Genomic DNA, 18,772 nt, shown 5'->3' on the forward strand with positions numbered 1-18,772 from the left:
ATATTTACTCTTCTTCTAGAAGCAAACTTTCCTGCTGTGTTGGGCAGACTATACAGGCAAATCCACTTTGCCAGCAGTATGATACCACAGTCTAGGTAATGATGTCTTTTGATCTTTTCAACTGCAAATGGTAGGCCTAAGCAAATTAATTCCAAGTAAGTACAATCAGTTAATGACTTCTTAATTGTTAGACGAGTCTGATCTTTACCAGTTGTCTCTAAAACATCACTTTAATTCACTATTTTAATATATTTTTCTACTCCTTTGAGGTTTCTCTGTTCAATAATCCTTTAGGTAATCTTCATCTTTTTTGCTTGTTTGTTTTATAGGTGTCACAGATTTCCCTCATATTACTCTGCATTTTTGTGGTTCTTTACAATAACTGTAGCCTTTCTTGCTTAAAGATTTCTGATATTTGAAGCTAACTCTTAGGTTGATAAGATATAGGCATTCTGGGGATGGCAGTGGAGGTATACGTTTGAGTTGATGAATTTGGATTTAGACATGTTTATTTAGGTACTTCCGGTACACCCAGTCAATATGCACTTCGAAATGGGTTGGAATTCAGAAGAGTTCAGGGGCAAAAAATAGATCTTTGGAATAATCGGTTTATAAGCAACATGTGAAACCGTGAGAACAGATGTAAACATCCATTGGGGGAAAAGGCTGGTATTAAGGACAATGAGGTGAGGTGTGAATAACTGGGGAAGAGAGAGAGGCCAGTGCATTCAAGGAGACTGGGGGTAAGAAGGCAAGGAGAGAAAACTGAGAGGTTCTTCAGGATGGAGAGTGTTGACCTTGACCATGTTTCTTTGGGAGAAGAGGAACAGGGGGTACTAGTGGCAAGGGAGAAACTGAAGAGCGAGGAGAATGGGGCTTGTTGATGGCTTGACATTTCAGGACAGTGGGGACAGTATCAGGAACACCACGGTAGGGCCTGGAGGGGGGTCACACGCTCCTGTAGCTAGAAGGAGGGAGGTGAGTGAGAAGGGAAGTTAGGAAGTAGAAAGTAGAGGAATAGAGAGAGTTATCAGTCCTAGACCCCTTTCGCTTCTCAATGAGGCAGAAGGAGCATAAGCTGAGCACAAAAGGAGTGTTGGTGGAGTTCAGGAGCATCTTGAGAAATTAAAATATATGATGCATCTAGATTTTGCAAAACTCATAGATTACCTTTCCATTTTGGAATCTAAGCCATTTTTCACTTCTTTCTGAGCCCTAGAACATCATGATCAAGAGTAAACAACGTATACCAAAGCCATGGAAGTATGAGAGCTTCCATCATGGTTTGTAAAAGCCATCCTGGGAATTTCTGACCAGCCAAAGGCTTGCCTTCCGATATACAACCTGGCGTAATACAGCAAATCTATGCAGAGCTATGCAGATTTGAGATGTAAAGATGGATGGCTGAGCAATTTATACCTCAACTAACCTGATAAATTGACTCACTCTCTGAGAATGTTATATCTTCTTTGGAGATAGAGTAAAAACTCCTTGGGGTAGGGAGGTCCTCTGAGAAATGTTAGTGTTCCTGAGGTAATAACAGGCTGGAAGGCCTTTTATTATGGATGAGTGTGACAGCTAAGAAACAGAAAGAAAGAAATGTGAGTCATACAGAAGCCTCATTCGTGACCTTTGGCCGTTGTCAATCATATTTAGGAAAATATTTTATGTTTTATATAATACTTATAAATGCTACATACATAAGCTTCACTTCTGATGGAGAGTGAGACAATTCTGTGTTTCACTTTCTCCCTCTGTGTTAGCGTTCTTGCTGCAGCACGAGGCAGAAGCTTCTTCTTTAGCAGGGTGATCAGCCGTGAGGGAAGGGACTGGGAGGAGACACAGTTTCCTGTGGCTTATTGGAGCTCTTTGAATTTTAAAATTTGCTCATTTCCCTTTGGGACTTCTTACCTTTGCCCCGGGTTTCCTGCTTCAGAGCCTAACTTGGAGTAAGCCCAGAGCAGGCTCACCCCACACATCCACAGAACTCAGCAGAAGCTTGCCTGTTCTTGTCCAGCCTTCACATAGCACCTCAGGGGTGGGTACAAAGTAGCTTTCAAAACCTCAGGTACAGCCAGCCAGAACCTGTTTATTTTTGGCCAGCGGCCAACGCTGAAGCCACTGGTGCTGTGGCTCTCAAGGTCCTGCTAATTGGCACAGTCAGTTACACACTGGTTGGGGACAGTGGAGGGAGGCACAGCCTAGGGAGCACTTTGCTCTCTCTCTGGCCAAACTAACAACACGAGACCCTTGAATATAGAATGAACAAAGTGACAAAGTTAAGGAAAATTAAAACAAGAAGCATTGGAAAGATTTTTGCCTCTGTTTAAAATTCCCAAACTTTTCCTTTTTTAAAGAAAATTAGCTAACAAGCACTTATAGCATGCTGGTCGTTTATGGCTTATAAATGCTCTCTAAGACTTTGTGACACTCACTGTGGCACAGCTGTAGGTTTGAATGTACCCTTAGACCTCACCCAGAGTGTCCCTTTCCAGAGCATTTGGTCTCCTCTGTCCTGTCCTGGATCCTGATGAACTACTAGGAAAAAAGGAGATTGTTCTGTCAGACACAGATCCTGAGGGTTTTCCCCGGCAGCGCTGTCAGATGTAAGAGAGGACTCCCTTCCTGCCTCAACCTATAACACGGGCTCTGTCTGCTCAGAATGCCCACTTCTCAAAGCTAGAGAAGCATCAAGGAGCCATTACAGATGTGGATATGTCCCTGGCCATCGTCATGACCCGTTGGACATCTTCCTCCTGTGCACGTGAATGGGTTTGGAGACAGCCTGCGAGCATCTTCTTCCCTGTTTTTATAAAGTGTTCTCGGTTTTCTACTGAATCTTCAAACACAGCTTGTGTCTTACTATGTATCATGGATAGTGTTTTCCTGCGTCTGAGGAGCTTAAAAAATAGACCATGTTCCTATTTTTCTGAGAACTTAGTTCTGTCTATAAGTAGGGAGATAAAAATACTTTCTAAATCTATAGTCCTTAAGTTTATCTGTCCTCTTTAGCTTCACCAGGAAGCCAATAAGACCCATGTGCTTCAGGGTGGAGGTAGGAGGTGACAGGTAAAGTGAAAAGATTGCTCTGAACTTAGGTGTCTGCTGAACATTTCAGTCCCTGAGCCCAGGGGATTGCTACAGTAATCTAAAATCAACAGAAGAAGCAATCCAGGGCCAATGAGTAGGGCCAAGCGTATGGCAGGAATCAGGGTCATGAGTTACAAATTGATCTGGGAGTGAAATTATGAGCCTGCATAAAGCTTTTACGGGGCTTGATTCCAGGAAATAAAGGGAATGCATTGCCAAGGTAGTTAATTTAAGGCCGGAGCTCTCAGAACTTTAACACTCTTTTGTTTTCCCTAAGTGGTTGGGAATGTGGTGGACACTCACCCACAGTATCTCTGCTCTGGAGGGAATGCCCCCTTGCATGTAGTCGTGGGGAGGTGCAGGGTCCTACATTGTGTCAAGGGTGATCCCCTCTCCCTGGCTCCAACATCCAGGGTATGGTGCAGCACCCAGGCTCAGCCAGTCACATCCTCCTCTCTGGGATTTTGACTATCAAGGGAGTGAAGCAAAGATTCAAGGATAGTTTATGAGCCACTTGTGGTGACAGTGTCATCCCGTGGGCAGCAGTGGACATGCACAGTGTCCTGTGGCATGACCTTGACTGTAGTCCTTGCTGCCCCTTTTCTCTTGACCTTCAGCCATTTCCTGAACCTTGTTCTCTTGAACCTCTCATTCATCCTGGGATCTATTCAATACCTTCCACTACATTCCAGCTTAAAGTTAGCCAGGGTTTGCTTGTATTGCCTGCAACCAAGAGTTAGATTGGACCATCTGATGTTCCTGTCCTCAAATCCAAAGAGATGCTCCCTCTGTTCCTAGTTGGTCTCTGTTTAGAATGGTCTGGAAGCAAGCTTGCTATACCCCTTCACATAAGAGCAGCTGTATTAAGGGATTTCTAAGATAAATCTAGGATCAAAAGTTTGGGGTATGTTCCCGGAGTAGACACAGCTCACTTAATGTAGAGAGAAATTTCATCAAGTATGGGCTCTAAATAATCAGTGTTTACAGGTGTGGATCCCAGGCCACAAATTTAGGTGGCAAGAGATACTGAGTTTTCTCATGTATTCAAATCAACTTAATTTCAACTTTACATTTTCCCAAGCAGCAAGAAGGAATTGTTGACTTAGGCACTGTTGGCTTTCTCCAGAGCCCCTTCATTCTAAGGGTCATTTGGAAGCCCTCGGTCTCATAGAGACAAGATACCATGGGGAGGCCCTCTGGGAATCAGTCATTGAACTGTATCAGTGACTGCTGAGACACCCATTGTCCTGGCCTATAGTCCCTTCAGTCGTGCTGGCTCTGTTTTCTCCCCTGTGGCACTGGAAGCATGGGGATCTTTGGCAAGGCGGCTGCCTAGAGTTCTGTCTCTTCACGTGTACCACAAAGATAAGCCTTTGAAGATTTGGTTGCCTTCTTGGGGCAGTAGTATGGAGATGGCTCTGGTTTCTGATGCTTGAGGAACCCATAGACCTCTGTCCCTCTCTCTTATCTTATCTCCCAGAATCCTTTGGTCTGACGAACATTCCACTTTTTTCATGTTTCCCTTGCAGGAACCCCCTGCCCCAATACATTAATCAATGGGTTAAGCTTTTGAAAGCAAAAGTCAAGAAGAGAACAATCTCACAGGCATCTTGTGCTTTCTGCTCTGCAACAAGCCTCCTTTGAGACAAGGAAGTATAGAACCTGGTCTTTGCTCAAATAGAAGGGAGAGGGGTCACTACATGGTGTGGGAGGGGAATAAAAACAAATTCATAGATTAAAAACGGTCTGGTCAGGGTGCCTGGTGGCTCAGTTGGTTAAGTGTCTGACTCTTCGTTTCAGTTCAGGTCATGATCTCACGGATTGTGGGTTCGAGCCCCACGTCAGGCTTCGCACTGACAACTTGGAGCCTGTTTGGGATTCTCTCTCTCCCCCTCTCTTTCTGCCCCTCCCCCACTTGCGTGCGTGCTCTCTCTCTCCTCTGAAAATAAATAAAAAAACAAAAACATTTTTTAAAAAGTCTGGTCAATAACATTTAAAATTAGTAAGGAGGAAAAATAACACAGAAGTGCTAGAATGCTATCAGCTGCCAAATAGAAGGGTTTAATTGGATTTGTATTCGGTGTCACTGTCTTCTGTGATTTCTTAGAGTTTCATAAGAGATGCAATCTCATCTCTGAGCTATTCTGGCAGGAATAATGTCACTCCCTCCTTTCACATCCCAACTTTTTAGAGTCAGGAATGAGGAGTGTTTCTTGTCTGTATTCTGTAAACCAAGTCAGCAATCCCAGCTCTAATTAAAATGAGATTTCTACTCTAGCTGAAAACAAATATTTGTGTTACAAATGAAATAGCGTGTAATCCATAATCAAGTTTCTTATTGAGTCCCATGTTCCAGCTGCTTCTTTGAATAGAATCCACTTACTATAGACTTTCTAATCTTGGGTAGCAAGGTACCTTAGGTGAAGTATCTCTCCAGGCATGTAAGCCTAGTAATTCACTGATACATTTAAAATAAACATATGCTAAGAATTAATAACAGAAATACCATATGATCCAATAATTCTACTACCGGGGTGTATACCCAAAGAAAATGAAAACACTAATTTTTAAAAAATGTTTTATTTTTGAGAGAGAGAGAGAAAGAGAGAGAGAGAGGGAGGGAGGGAGAGCGCACAAGCAGGGGAGGGGGAGAGAGAGGTGGAGACAGAGGATCTGAAGTGGGCTCCGTACTGAGAGCATTGAGCGCAATGTGGGGCTGGAACTCACAAATTGTGGGATCATGACCTGAGCTGAAGTTGGACTCTCAACCCACTGAGCCACCAGGGGCCCCAAAGAAAACACTAATTTGAAAGGATATTACTCCATTATGTTTATTGCAGCATTATTTACAATAGCCAAGACATGGAAGCAGCCTAAGTGCCCGATGATAGATGAATGGATAAGGAAAATGCAGATATGATAGAATATTACACAGCCATAAAAACAATGAGATCGTGCCATTTGTGACAACATGGATGGACATAGAGGGTATTATGCTAAGTGACGTAAGTCAGATTGAGAAAGACAAATACCATATGATTTCCTCATATGTGGAATCTAAAAACAAAACAAGGGGCGCCTGGGTGGCTTGGTCGGTTGAGCGTCTGACTTCGGCTCAGGTCATGACCTCACAGTCCGTGAGTTCGTGCCCCGCGTCGGGCTCTGTGCTGACAGCTCAGAGCCTGGAGCCTGTTTCAGATTCTGTGTCTCCCTCTCTGTCTGCTCCTCCCCTGTTCATGCTCTGTCTCTCTCCGTCTCAAAAATAAATAAACGTTAAAAAAGAAAAATTTAAAAACAAAACAAAATGAATAAATAACAAAAAGCAGAACAAGTGTTATACATACAGAGAACAAACTGATGGTTGCCAGGAGGAAGGTGGGTGAGAGGATGGGAAAAATGAGCGAAAGGGGGTGGAAGATACAGGCTTCTGGTTATAGAATAAGTAAGTCATAGAAACAAAAGCACAGCATAGGGAATATAATCAATAGTATTGTAACAGCGCTGTATGGTGACAGGCCACAGCTGCACTTGTGGTAAGATAGCATAACATATAGATAAGTTGAATCATTGTGCTGTACATTGAAAATAATGTAATGCTGTGTGTTGACTATACTAAAAAAATAAAAAATAAATAAAATAAGCATATACTAAATGTGTTATTTTTTTAATGTTTATTGTTTATTTTTGAGAGAGCACACACAAGCGGGGAGGGACAGAGAGAGAGGGAGACAGAGGATCTGAAGCAGGCTCTGTGCTAACAGCAGGGAGCCCGATGTGGGCTCAAACTCACAAACCGTGAGGTCATGACCTGAGCTGAAGCCGGATACTTAACTGACTGAGCCACCCAGGCGCCCCATCATATGCTAACTAAAAAAAATCATTATAGGGGCACCTTGGTGGATCAGTTGATTAGGCATCTGACTTTGGCTCAGGTCATGATCTCATGGTTCATGAGTTCAAGCCCTGCAATGGGCTTGATGCTGTCCACAGAGAGCCTGCTTCGGATCCTCTGTGTCTCCCTCTCTCTCCGCCCCTCCCCTGTTTGTGCACTCTCTCTCAAAAATAAATAAACATTAAAAAAAAAAAAAAGAGAAACAACGTAAACAAAAAAAAATTCATTATAGATGCTGATTCCAAGAAGCAAAGAATCCACATTTTGTGAATTTGCAAGTCTTGTTCATTCTGCACAGATGAAGGCTGGATTCTGGCAAAATTGGTAAATGAATCACCAGATGAGGGAAGGTCAGATCTTCATAAACCCATAACCACTTTCTGCTTTTCATTTGTTCCATAAAACAATATGTATCAAGTGCCTGTTATGGGGCTTGACCTCCTATAGACCAGGGTGTACAATGGTGAACAAGCAGTGGGGTTCTAGCTCTGCTGGGTCATATCCCTGGGACACCCTCAGGGACATGGAGGATGTGTCCCTGAGGGTGATGTATCAGGTACGAGTGAGGAGTCACCTCAGCTGGAGCTGACCTCTTGTCTTTGAGCTTCTAAAACTTTCACTGCTTACATAATGAAGATACAGCAATAACAAAGGCCCACGTTGAAGAAAATCTGCTACCGGAGGGGAAATAACATTTTTATCCCATTTTGTTGGGGGCAAAAATAAAATATTTAAACTTAAAATAATATGAGTTTTAACACACCTATTTTCCGATTTTCAATATTTTCTCAACTACATTAAATGTCCTGGGAAAAAAATTAACTGGTAAAAAATACACTGAGGGGCACCCGGGAGGCTCTGTTGATTAAGCTTCTGACTTCGGCTCAGGTCATGATCTCGTGGTTTGTGAGTTCCAGCCCTGCATAGGGCTCTGTGCTGACAGCTCAGAGCCTGGAGCCTGCTTCAGATTCTGTGTCTCCATCTCTCTCTGACTCTTCCTTGCTCACACTCTGTCTCTGTCTCTCTCAAAAATAAATAAACATTAAAAAATTTTTTTAAAAATAAATAAATAAATAATACACTGAAACACGTATATGGGGATGCACATTTTTTCTTTTCCCTTGGGCTCCAGTATGGCTTGGCATAGCATTTTAGAAGACTGTTTTTACTTAAACTTCTGCTATTTTGTGCATCATGAATTTTTAAATTATTGCATTAAAATATTATTTATCTTTATTACTGAGGGGTTTTTTTTGGTATCCTCTGTGCCCCAGGTGAGTGCCTCACTCTAATCCTGGCCTTGAATGGCAGAGCTGGGATTCAAACCAAGGCAATCTGGCTGCAAGTCTGTACTCCTTTTTTCTTTTTTTTAATGTTTATTTTTAAGAGAGAAAGAGAGACACAGAACGTGAGTGGGGGAGGGACAGAGAGAGAGGGAGACACAGAATCCGAAGTAGGCTATAGGCTCCGAGCTCTCAGCACAGAGCCCATCTCGGGGCTCAAACCCACGAGCCGTGAAATCATGACCTGAGCCCAGGTTGTACACTTAACTATCTGAGCCACCCAGATGCCCTTGCAGGTCTGTACTCTTGACCATTACACTACTCGTGTCCTAGAACTGTTGATTTTTATAATTTTTATATCTACATCTACTTATCACTGTTTTTTCCCCTGAAACCAAAAAAATGCCTTGAGAGCACAGGCCAGTTTTATGTTGCCTTCTTGTATCCCCAAAGCATCTAGCATGGTGTTTATTTGGCACATAAGGGTGCTTGATAATGGTTAGCCAACCATTTTAGGCAAAGGGAATAAAAAGAGACTTTTTTAGTGTCCTGAAATTTACCATCATCACCAGCTGCTTTTACCACAATTTGTAGTTTTGCGTTAATTTTGCATTTTAATTTTACAAAAATAATTAACTGAATAACCTATCTCACATAAAGATGATGAATGAACACATATGAATAAAAACGTTATGAAAATAAAATGCTTTATTCAACCCCGTGTTCTCTTTTTGGCGAAACTTCACATTTTGTGGAAATCTATGGCCTCTGGGAAGAAATCCTAGAGATTTTAGTTTTGTAAGCCAACAGATCACTGTAATAAAGGGAAGGTAGAATGTTCATTGACATAATTATCAGCTCTTTGGTTACAAGCTGGGAGTTTCTGAAATAAAACCCTTCTGTGATTTATGCTTCGCTACAAACTGGGAACTCGGCTCGTCACCTCCTACACCCGGCTGTGAAATCCTCCTCACCTGTGGGTGCATCCACCTCAGTTTAGTGATGTCATGCCTGGTTGGTTATATTTTCTCTAGCACTACTTCTGGAAATGACAGGAGGGGCGTGAGAATTTTGTCTACTGCCACTGAACTACTAGAAATGTGACTGTTTTAGGGGATGGGATCAGTGATGAATGCAGCAATCTTTGAGAGCTCTCTTCAGGGTGGGAGTCTTGAAGACAATATAAATGAAATGAGAGGCACCTGGGTGGCTCAGTCAGTTAAGTATCCAACTTCAGCTCAGGTCATGATCTCATAGTTCCATGAGTTCGAGCCCTGCATCGGGCTCTCTGCAGTTAGCGTGGAGTCTGCTTCAGATCCTCTGTCTTCCTCTCTCTGCCCTTCTCCCACTTGCGTTTTCTCTCTCTCTCACAAATAAATAAATATTAAATTTAAAAAAAAATAAAGAAAATGAGTAGCACTAGAGAACATTTATGGCAGGTGACTTCTGGAGGGTGTCTCCTGCCAGGCAAAACTTCCTAACCCCTTCTTGCCGATCCAGTTCTGGGCTTGATTAAAAAGTATACAAATCCCTTTGATTTGTTTGTCTGCATGTTAAAATCCTCTGAGCAGGTTTTAGCTTCTCTTGAGTTTTATTTTGGAGTATTCTATACTTACTAGTTTATTTACTCATTTTACAAAAGAGAATAGAGCCAGACAAACTGTCACTTGCTTGAAATTTGGGAATCATATGGATGCTCCCTTATGCTCCTGGGTTCTGCAGGGAATAAAATACTGCACTCAGTCTAACTCCAAAATCATATCACTATAGGAGGCAGGATGAAGCACTGTGTAATCATCCCAAATGCAGCTATTAAAATTTGTGTAGGGTGTGTCACTATGAAGAAATGGGGTGTAAGGGACACTGGTTAGAATTGTTAGTTTGCTCGACATACAGCTTTGCTGAACATCACCCCATCAGATTTGTAGCCTGAAAACCCTTCTCCATTCCTGGTGCAAACGCAGCTACGTATTTGGGGGGGAAGAAGAAACACTCCTGGAGAGCGCATTATTTTCTGGTGCAATCCTTAGCTACACTGCAGGCACATCCATATTCATCACCTAGACCACTGTAGATTGTCAATGGGGTGGGAAAAAGCTTAAAGCTTAACCAAGACTCAACTTCATTGTAACTTCTATTTTAATAATCTGAGAAGAGAAAATGGTCAATTAGGTCCATCTGAATTAAACTGGAGAGAGACAGTCTCCAAATGTAGGAAGGAGGGTAATAAAAAAGTTGTGCAAAGTGAGGAGAAAAGTTGCAAAGGGTGGACAGTGGCAGGGTCCAGTGCCTAAATTCTGGTGCTGAATGTCTCCTCTCTGAGTTCTCGGGGGAAGCAGGAATGTTTTGAAAATAAGGCAGCCAGAACTCCATGGGAGGTAAGCCAAGCTCAGATGAGGACACAGCAGAAGTCAAGAAGCATCCACTCCTTCCGTATCAAGGATGGTTCTAAGTACAGTAGTAGAGTGCTTGACATTTAAAGACATAAGGGCTTAAATTTGATCACTAGTCTTAGATTTAGATGTCAAAAGATTAAGAAAGTAACAAATGGGGGGCGCCTGGGTGGCTCAGTCGTTAAGCATCTGACTTCGGCTCAGGTCATGATCTCAACGGTTCGTGAGCTCAAGCCCCAATTCAGGTGAGCACGAGCCCCACATCTGGTGAGCCTGCTTCTCTCTCTCTCTCTCTCTCGCTCTCACTCTGACCTTCCTGGGATTCTTTTCTTTCTTTCTCTCTCTCTGCCCCTTGCTCACTTGTGCCCTCTTTCTCTCTCTCAAAAAAAAAAAAAAAAAAAAAAAAAAGGCAACAAATCTGGAGGTCTGGAAGGATGTGATTCAAGGAACATGAATTGAGAGCTCAGTTACCTGACCCCAGGGCTGGAGACACAGACTTGATTAGGCATAATGCTGCCCTTACAGAGCTACGATGTGTCCAGGATCTTGTATCTTATACTCTAGCTCACTACAGGTTTCCAGGATTGAACGGTATCAGAAGAATTGCAAGTATGCTTACGGAACCACATACTAATCCATATGGAAATTATAACTAGAAAGGTCTGCCCTCACAGGACTCCCTTTGCTTCCCCGACTTCAGTGGTATTGCCCACACTTTGCAACCCCTTTGTATCAAGCATCTTTTATGCAGTGTTTCTCCAATACCTGCCTTGACTTCTGCAGAATTCTACTCTACCACACATTTGCCTCCCCAGAGAGCTAATTATAAGCCTCTATTTTAGTGCCTACTTACAAATGAAAGTGTGTGTCAAAAGCAACACATACCTATATAGAAATTTCAAAGGGTGTAATTCCAGAACAGTGATGAAGCAATGCTCTTGGATATGTTCGCCATCCAAGTAGTGGTTCAGGGAAGTTGAAATAGGTCTGGTCAGGTCAGTGCTGGCCTAGTGGATGCCTCATTAGTGTTTATTGATAACAACCATCACAATAATGATGCAATGACCTAGTGCAAGCTTATTTGGGACACTTTTTATTTATATGAAGAGGCAGAGGAAACCCTGCAGTCATCAAGATCAGAGATTGGGCTGCACCAGCCTTGTGGGTAAATTCACACCTTTGCAGACCAATATGGTTTTTCACCAGCCCATCTCTGTCTTGAGAAATGATGTGTTTGATGTAACCATGGCTTAGAATACAGTAAAACCTTGGATTGCAAGTAAGTTGTTCTGCGAGTGTTCCGCAAGATGAGCAAACATTTCTAATAAATTTTAACTTGATAAGTGAGCGTAGTCTTGCAATATGAGTAGTATGTGATGTTGAATATCACGTGATCACAACTGAGTGAGTGATTCTTCCCTCTCTCTCTGTCTTTCTGTCTCTCTTGTTGCAGGATTGTGGGTGATCATCTGAGCTCAAATGCTCAGTCTCAGGCTGCAGTGTTTGGCAGTAATCAGTGATTTTCAGAATGTTGGAAGGTGCCCACAATGGGCACTAGCGTATTTTTTGTTACTTCAAAACACCTACAGATAGTCCTTTGCTTTTCCATACAAGAGTAAGCTTAGGAAAAGATTTGCTTCATTCTAGGTCATTGGATAGGTTCCTTGTTAAAGCTGAACGAAAAGAAAAAGATTCCATTGAGCCAATAGAGAGCAGTGGTTCCGTTACTGATAGTGAAAGTTGTCCTATACAATAACCCCCCTATCGCTTGTCTCCCTCACACCAGCCACGCAAGTTTTCAAATGTAAGTGCAGGTTAATTTCTTTCTTTTCTTTATATTTTGTACATTCTTTATTATTTTGTATTATATTATAATATTGTAATCATTTTTATATGAATATTTTGGGGTTGTGGAACAAATCATCTGAGCTTCCATTATTTCTTATGGGAAATTCGCTTTGATATACAAGTGCTTTAGATTACAAGCATGTTTCCAGAATGAATTATGCTCACAAACCAAGGTTTTGGTGTATTTGAACAGTGGGTATTACAATTTAGATTTTTTTAAATGTTTATTATTCATTTTTGAGAGAGAGAGAGTACAAGCAGGGAAGGGGCAGAGGGAGAGGGCGACACAGAATCTGAAGCAGTCTCCAGGCTCTGAGCTGTCAGCACAGAGCCTGACACAGGGCACGAACTCACGAACTGTGAGATCATGACCTGAGCTAAAGTCAGATGCTTAATCGACTGAGCCAGCCAGGTACCTCCACCATTTAGATTTTTAATCATAGCCTTTCTTACTAATGTTACAATCTCCTTTAGGCCTTTCGTCTCTGAGCCAGTTCTGATCTGCTGGGATACTATTATCACTTCCTCTTCTCCAGTTCAGGGGTGGAAGGTGGAAGGGGAGGGGGGAATAGACATGGGAACAGTGTACATGCTTCTTTACCTACATCTTGGATTTTGAAGAGGTAAGTAACTCAGACCTTCCAAATTGTCTTCTATCATCTATTCAAGGTCCAGAGCTCTATAGAAATGCCCCTCCCCTTAATACAAAAGAAACAAAATCTCTGTTCAGAGCTTCCGGGCGCTTTCATGTTTACAGACGGAAATATTTGTGGTACTAAAAATCTCCAAGATGTCTGCCTTATTGCAGATTCCTAGTTTCTGTGGGATTATGTAAAAGCTTTGTGTTGCTAGCCACCTCCCCCCCTGCCCCCCCTACTGTCTTCCTTCCATCTTGAAGGAGTGTTGAACATTTTATTAAATTGACAGCAGGGGAATGTTTTACCTGCTTGACTTGTTCTTCCTATTTTATTCAGGTTTCAGTCAAGTGTTTCTACACTCTGCTGGGTGTGGGAGGCCGTGAGTCACCAGGAGAGAGGATATCGTTCTCTGTGCACGTCCAGGGTGTTGCAGGATGGTTGAGGAACTTCTCGTCCGGGCTTCGGGCCACCTTGCTCCTTCCCTTGTTCTCTCTTGGATATCTGCTTGGCTACTGGTTCCCAAGGAGGACCAGTCAGTTGAGTATTCCAATATTAAATTAATTCCTCTTTCTGTGCAAGTGGCCAAGCAAGTTTTTACTGGAAACAGAGACGAGAGCCTGAGGAAAAATGGGGGCAGGGAGGGAAGAGACTGAGTTTAAAAGGCAAAGGAACCTATGGAAAATTGCTTTTCTGTCTAGTTACAAGTTTTATGACACATTTCCATTGTCCGTGATCTTTGTGCACGAGTAGACTAAGAAAATGGTTCAGTGAGAATAACCTCGTGTTAATCAGCTTGTGTCAAGAAGCTTCCTCTTTCCTGTTGGCACCATCTGCTGGGTCCATTAGAGCTCGGAGAGGGACCTGACCCCTGGCTGTCTGTCTCCCATGAGTCACATTTTGCACATAACACCTCCTCCTTTCACCCTCTTTCAGACTAAGGACTTGCTCAGGATTCTAGTGGCCGCAGGCTTGGCGCGAGTGTGGGGAGTCACTGGCTGAAGAGAAGCTGTGCGGTAAGGTGGAGGTGGACACCGGGCAGCTGGGGTTCCTCTCCAGGCTGTGGACTCTCTCCTCATACTCAGTCTTTCACTCACCCTGCGTCCTGTCTCCCTCCTGCAGGCGCTTCTGGAGCTACCTAGCTTGGTTACATCCCTCCCTTTTTAAAGCCTGATGTTACTACTTTATCAAGAGTAATACCCAAAGGTGTTCAAATTAGGTATTTTGAGTAGTTGGTCCCAAATGCAACTGTATATCATGGAGAAGGGGGCAGGGAGAGAAGTTGGCTTAGAAATACACATTCTAGGGCCAGGTGGCTTTAGTGGTGCATTCTACCAAAAATTTAAAGAATAATTAACACTAATTCTTCTCAAATTCTTCCCAAAAATTGAAGAGGAGGGGACATTTCCTAGTTCATTCTATAGGCCAACATTACCCTAATACCAAAGCCATAAAAAGACACCATAAGGAAAGACAACTACAGAACAAGGTCCGTTATGAATACAGATTCAGAGTCTTCAACAAAATATTAGCAAATCAAATTCAGCAACATATTAAAAGGATTATAATCTTTTTAAAATGTAGAAGCTATATTTCCTTTTTTAAAACCAGTTACATTGCTTTTTTTTTAAGATTTAAAAACTTTTTTTAAAAATGTGTATTTCTTTTTGAGCGAGAAGGACAGAGGACAAGTGGGAGAAAGGCAGAGAGAGAGACACAGAATCTGAAGCAGGCTCCAGGCTCTGAGCTGTCAGCACAGAGCCTGACATGGGGCCCGAACACATGAACCATGAGATCATGACCTAAGCCAAAGTCAGAAGCTCAACCAACTGAGCCACCCAGGTGTCCCATTAAACCTGTTACATTTCTATACACTAGCAATGAAAACTCTAAAGTGGAAAGTAAGACAATAATTCCATTTACCATGGTATCAAAAAGAATAAAATACTTAGGAATAAATTTCTAACCAAAGAGGCTAACGACTCATACACTGAAAATTATAAATCATTGCTGAAATAAATTAAAGAAGACATAAATAAATGAAAAGACATCCTGCACTCATGTATTGGAAGGCTTAATGTTCTTAAGATGAAAATACTACCCAAATTGCTCTACATAGTCCATGTAATCTCTATCCCAATAGCACTTTTTTTTTTCAGAATAGAAAAACCCATTCTAAAATTCATATGGAATCTCAAAGGACTCTCAAAAGTCAAAAAAGTCTTGCAAAAAATAAACAGATTTGCAAGTCTGATACTTCCTGATTCCAAAGCTGACTCTGAAGCTATAGTAATCAAAGCAGCATGGTACTGGCATAAAGACAGACAATATAGACTGATGGAATAGAGGAGAGAGCTGAAAAGCAAAGCCTTGCATATATGGTCAAATGATTTTTGACAAGGCGCCAAGACCATTCAGTGGGGGAAAGGACAATCTTTTCAACAAATGATGCTAGGAAAACTGGACATCCACATGCAAAAGAATGAAATTTGACCTTTACCTTATACCGTATATAAAAATTAACTCAAAATGGATCAAAGACATAAACCTAGGAGCCAAACTAAAAAACCTGAAGAAGAAAGCATAGAAAATCTTCATGACATTGGATTTGATAGTGATTTCTTACACATGACACCAAAAGTACAGGAAAGAAAAGAAAAAAAAAATAACTGGGTTTCAACAAAATTAAAAACTTCAGTGCACGGAAAGACACTATTGAGAGAGTGAGAAGACCATCCACAGAATGGGAGAAAATATTTGCAAATCATATATCTGACAAGGGATAAATATCCAGAGTACATTAAAAACTCCTATATCTCAACAACCAAGACAACCTAATTAAAAAGTGGACAATGGACTTGAGTAGACATTTCTCCAAAGAAGATATACGTATAGGCAGTAAGCACATGAAAAGATGCTCGACATCATTAGTTGTTAGGGAAACACAATTCGAAACCACAACGCGGTATCGCTTCACAACCCTTAAGATGGCTATCCCCAAAACCAAAAAACCAACCAAACAACCCCCAACCTCACCCAGTGCCAGACAGAAAATAACAAGTATTAGTGAAGAGGTGGAGATACTGGAACTCTTGTGAATTGCTGGTGGGAATGTAAAATGGTACAGCTGTTGTGGTAAACACAATAGCTTGGTGTTTGGTGTTTCCTCAAAAAGCTAAATATAGAATTACCATATGATCCAGCAATTTCACCCAAAAGAATTGAAAGCAGGCACTGAAACTGATATTTGTACACCAGTGTTCATAGCAGCATCATTCATAACACCCAAAGGTAGAAACAACCCAACTGTCCACCAACAGATGAATGGATAAACAAAATGTGGTATATACATACAATGGAATATTATTTAGCCATAGAAGGAATAAAATCCAATACGTGTTATAGCATGTATGAATCTTGAAAACATTACACTGAGTGAAATGAGCCAAACACAAAAGGGCAAATATTGATGATTCTATTTTTATGAGGTCCTTAGAAAGTAGCATAGAGGTTACTGGAAGCTGGGGGTGGGGAGGGAAAATGGGGAGTTATTTGTTAATGGGTACAAAGACTCTGTCTGGGGTGATGAAAAAGTTCCAGAAATGGATGGTGATGATGATGGCTCATGATTGTGAATGTACTTAATGCTACTGAATTATATGCTTAAAAATGGTTAAAATCAGAAATATTATACTATGCCACAGTAAAAAAAAAAAATAATAATACACATACCAGGGCCCTACTGTTAAAGAGGCTGAGAGGCTGATATAGTAAATATGAATTGGGAACCTAGAATCTGGATTTTTTTTTTTTTTTAATGCCCTCCTATATTTCACAGGCATAGCCAGGCTTAGAAATTTATGATTTAATATCTGCCTGTTCTTTCCAAGGGGACTGGTGCCAGTCTGTGAAGAAATGTTCACCAATCTATTTGAAATATGTGTGTATTATTCGTAAATCTAAGTGTATTACCTTTAAAGTGCTGTTTTGAAATCTGACATTGCCATGACCACATTGTGTTAGGGTGTCTACTCATTTCTGAAGTGATGGTAACAATAGTTCAGGTTATTATTTTTTTTAATGTTTATTTATTTTTGAGAGAGACAGAGACAGAATGCAAGTGGATTAGGGGCAGATAGAGAGGGAGACACAGAATCCAAAGCAGGCTCCAGGTTCTGAGCTGTCAGCACAGAGCCCGACACAGGGCTCAAACTCATGTCCTGTGAGATCATGACCTGAGCCGAAGTCGGACGCTCAACCGACTGAGCCACCCAGGCGCCCCATAGTTCAGGTTATTTTTTAAATGCCTATACTTGGCAAAATAAAAATGAATAATCCAGGGGTACTTGGATGGCTCAGTCAGTAGAGCTTGAGACTCCTGACTTCAAGCCCCAGGTTGAGCCTGGAGCCTACTTAAAAAAAAAAAAAAACCCTGAGTTAGTCTTCTCAAAATTTCTGGAAATTTTTAATGGCTCATTAAATTCCAAAGTCTGGGAACCTTTGCAACCATTTTGAAAATATTGTAACGGAGACTGCTCCTGGTATTAACTTATTTGTACAATAAGAGATTGTTGTACAAATACTTTTCCTGTTGTTCATAGGATCCTTGAATAAAAAAATGGCTGAGTTGAAATTGACGGTATTAAGATGTTCTTTCTCCTGCTGACCGTTGCAATGCTCTTCCTCAGATGAGGGAGGAGGTAGGTAGGTAGAGGTGGGGCCAGGAGAGCAGAGAATGGTGTCACTCTTCCTGGAGAACATACTGTCAGGGGAAGTTGTCCTGTCCCGGGTGGTGCCTTGAAGGTCCTCCTCGCCTTCCTGAGTTTGGGGGCTGAGGTAGGACTGGGGCTGAGGAACATTCATTTCTAGAGGATGCCTTTGCATTCCAGAGGAGGGCAGCTGGCAGCAGGGAGTGCCAGGTCTGTGGGAGCCACGCCTGCCCCGCCCTTTAGGCAGATTAGTTAGTTATTGAAAAGTGCTGGAGAGACTCCATGTGCCCTTGCTCAGGCCTGTGTGGGAGCTGACATTTCTGAGATGCTGAGTCTTTTCTAGGAGGCTGTGGGACAAGAAACAGTTCTTTCCTGTTGTGCTGCAGTCCTTTCAGGGTCTAAGGATGCAGAGACAATTCCAGAAAATTCTCATGCAGTGCATCCTATCTCAAGGGAGAGGTTCATTTTGTGGCAGGATTTGTAAGATATTTAGATAAACGGACCACATCAGATCTGTTTTGTTTTCATGTTTAAAATGTTTTGTTTACATTCAAGTCATTTGTACATAAACAAGATCATCTAACGTGTCCTGTTCTGTGACTTACTTTTTAAAATCTAGCAACATTCCTGGGAGATCTTTCCGTGTTAGTACATTTAGGCTTCCCTGTTATCTTTTAACGGCTACATTGCTTCCAGACTATATAGCTGCATTACTATTTCTTTACCTACTGTAGAACACCTAGGTGGTTTACTGGTTTTCACCATTACAAACAGTATTACAACAAACATTCCTATACAAAAATCTGTGTGCTTATGTGTAAATGCCTCTGAAGGATGTATTCCTGGAAGTGGAATTTCTGGGCCAAAGGGCATGCACATTTCAGTTTTTGGTAATGCTCTCTGAAAATTCTGTTGTAATTTA

The 18,772-nt window shown here is 41.8% G+C and overlaps 1 long non-coding RNA gene across 1 annotated transcript in view; it reads left to right on the forward strand.

Moving 5' to 3' along the window:
• Positions 1–18,422, forward strand: part of LOC122222544 — a 37,372-nt gene extending 18,950 nt beyond the window's left edge. Inside the window, exons 2-3 of the long non-coding RNA XR_006203794.1 lie at positions 14,078–14,157; positions 17,743–18,422. This is a non-coding gene — a long non-coding RNA (uncharacterized LOC122222544). The remainder of the gene's footprint in view (positions 1–14,077; positions 14,158–17,742) is intronic.
• The last annotated feature ends 350 nt before the right edge of the window (positions 18,423–18,772 follow it).

The sequence above is a fragment of the Panthera leo genome, chromosome B3 (genome assembly GCF_018350215.1).
Source record: "Panthera leo isolate Ple1 chromosome B3, P.leo_Ple1_pat1.1, whole genome shotgun sequence".
Lineage (NCBI taxonomy): Eukaryota > Metazoa > Chordata > Mammalia > Carnivora > Felidae > Panthera > Panthera leo.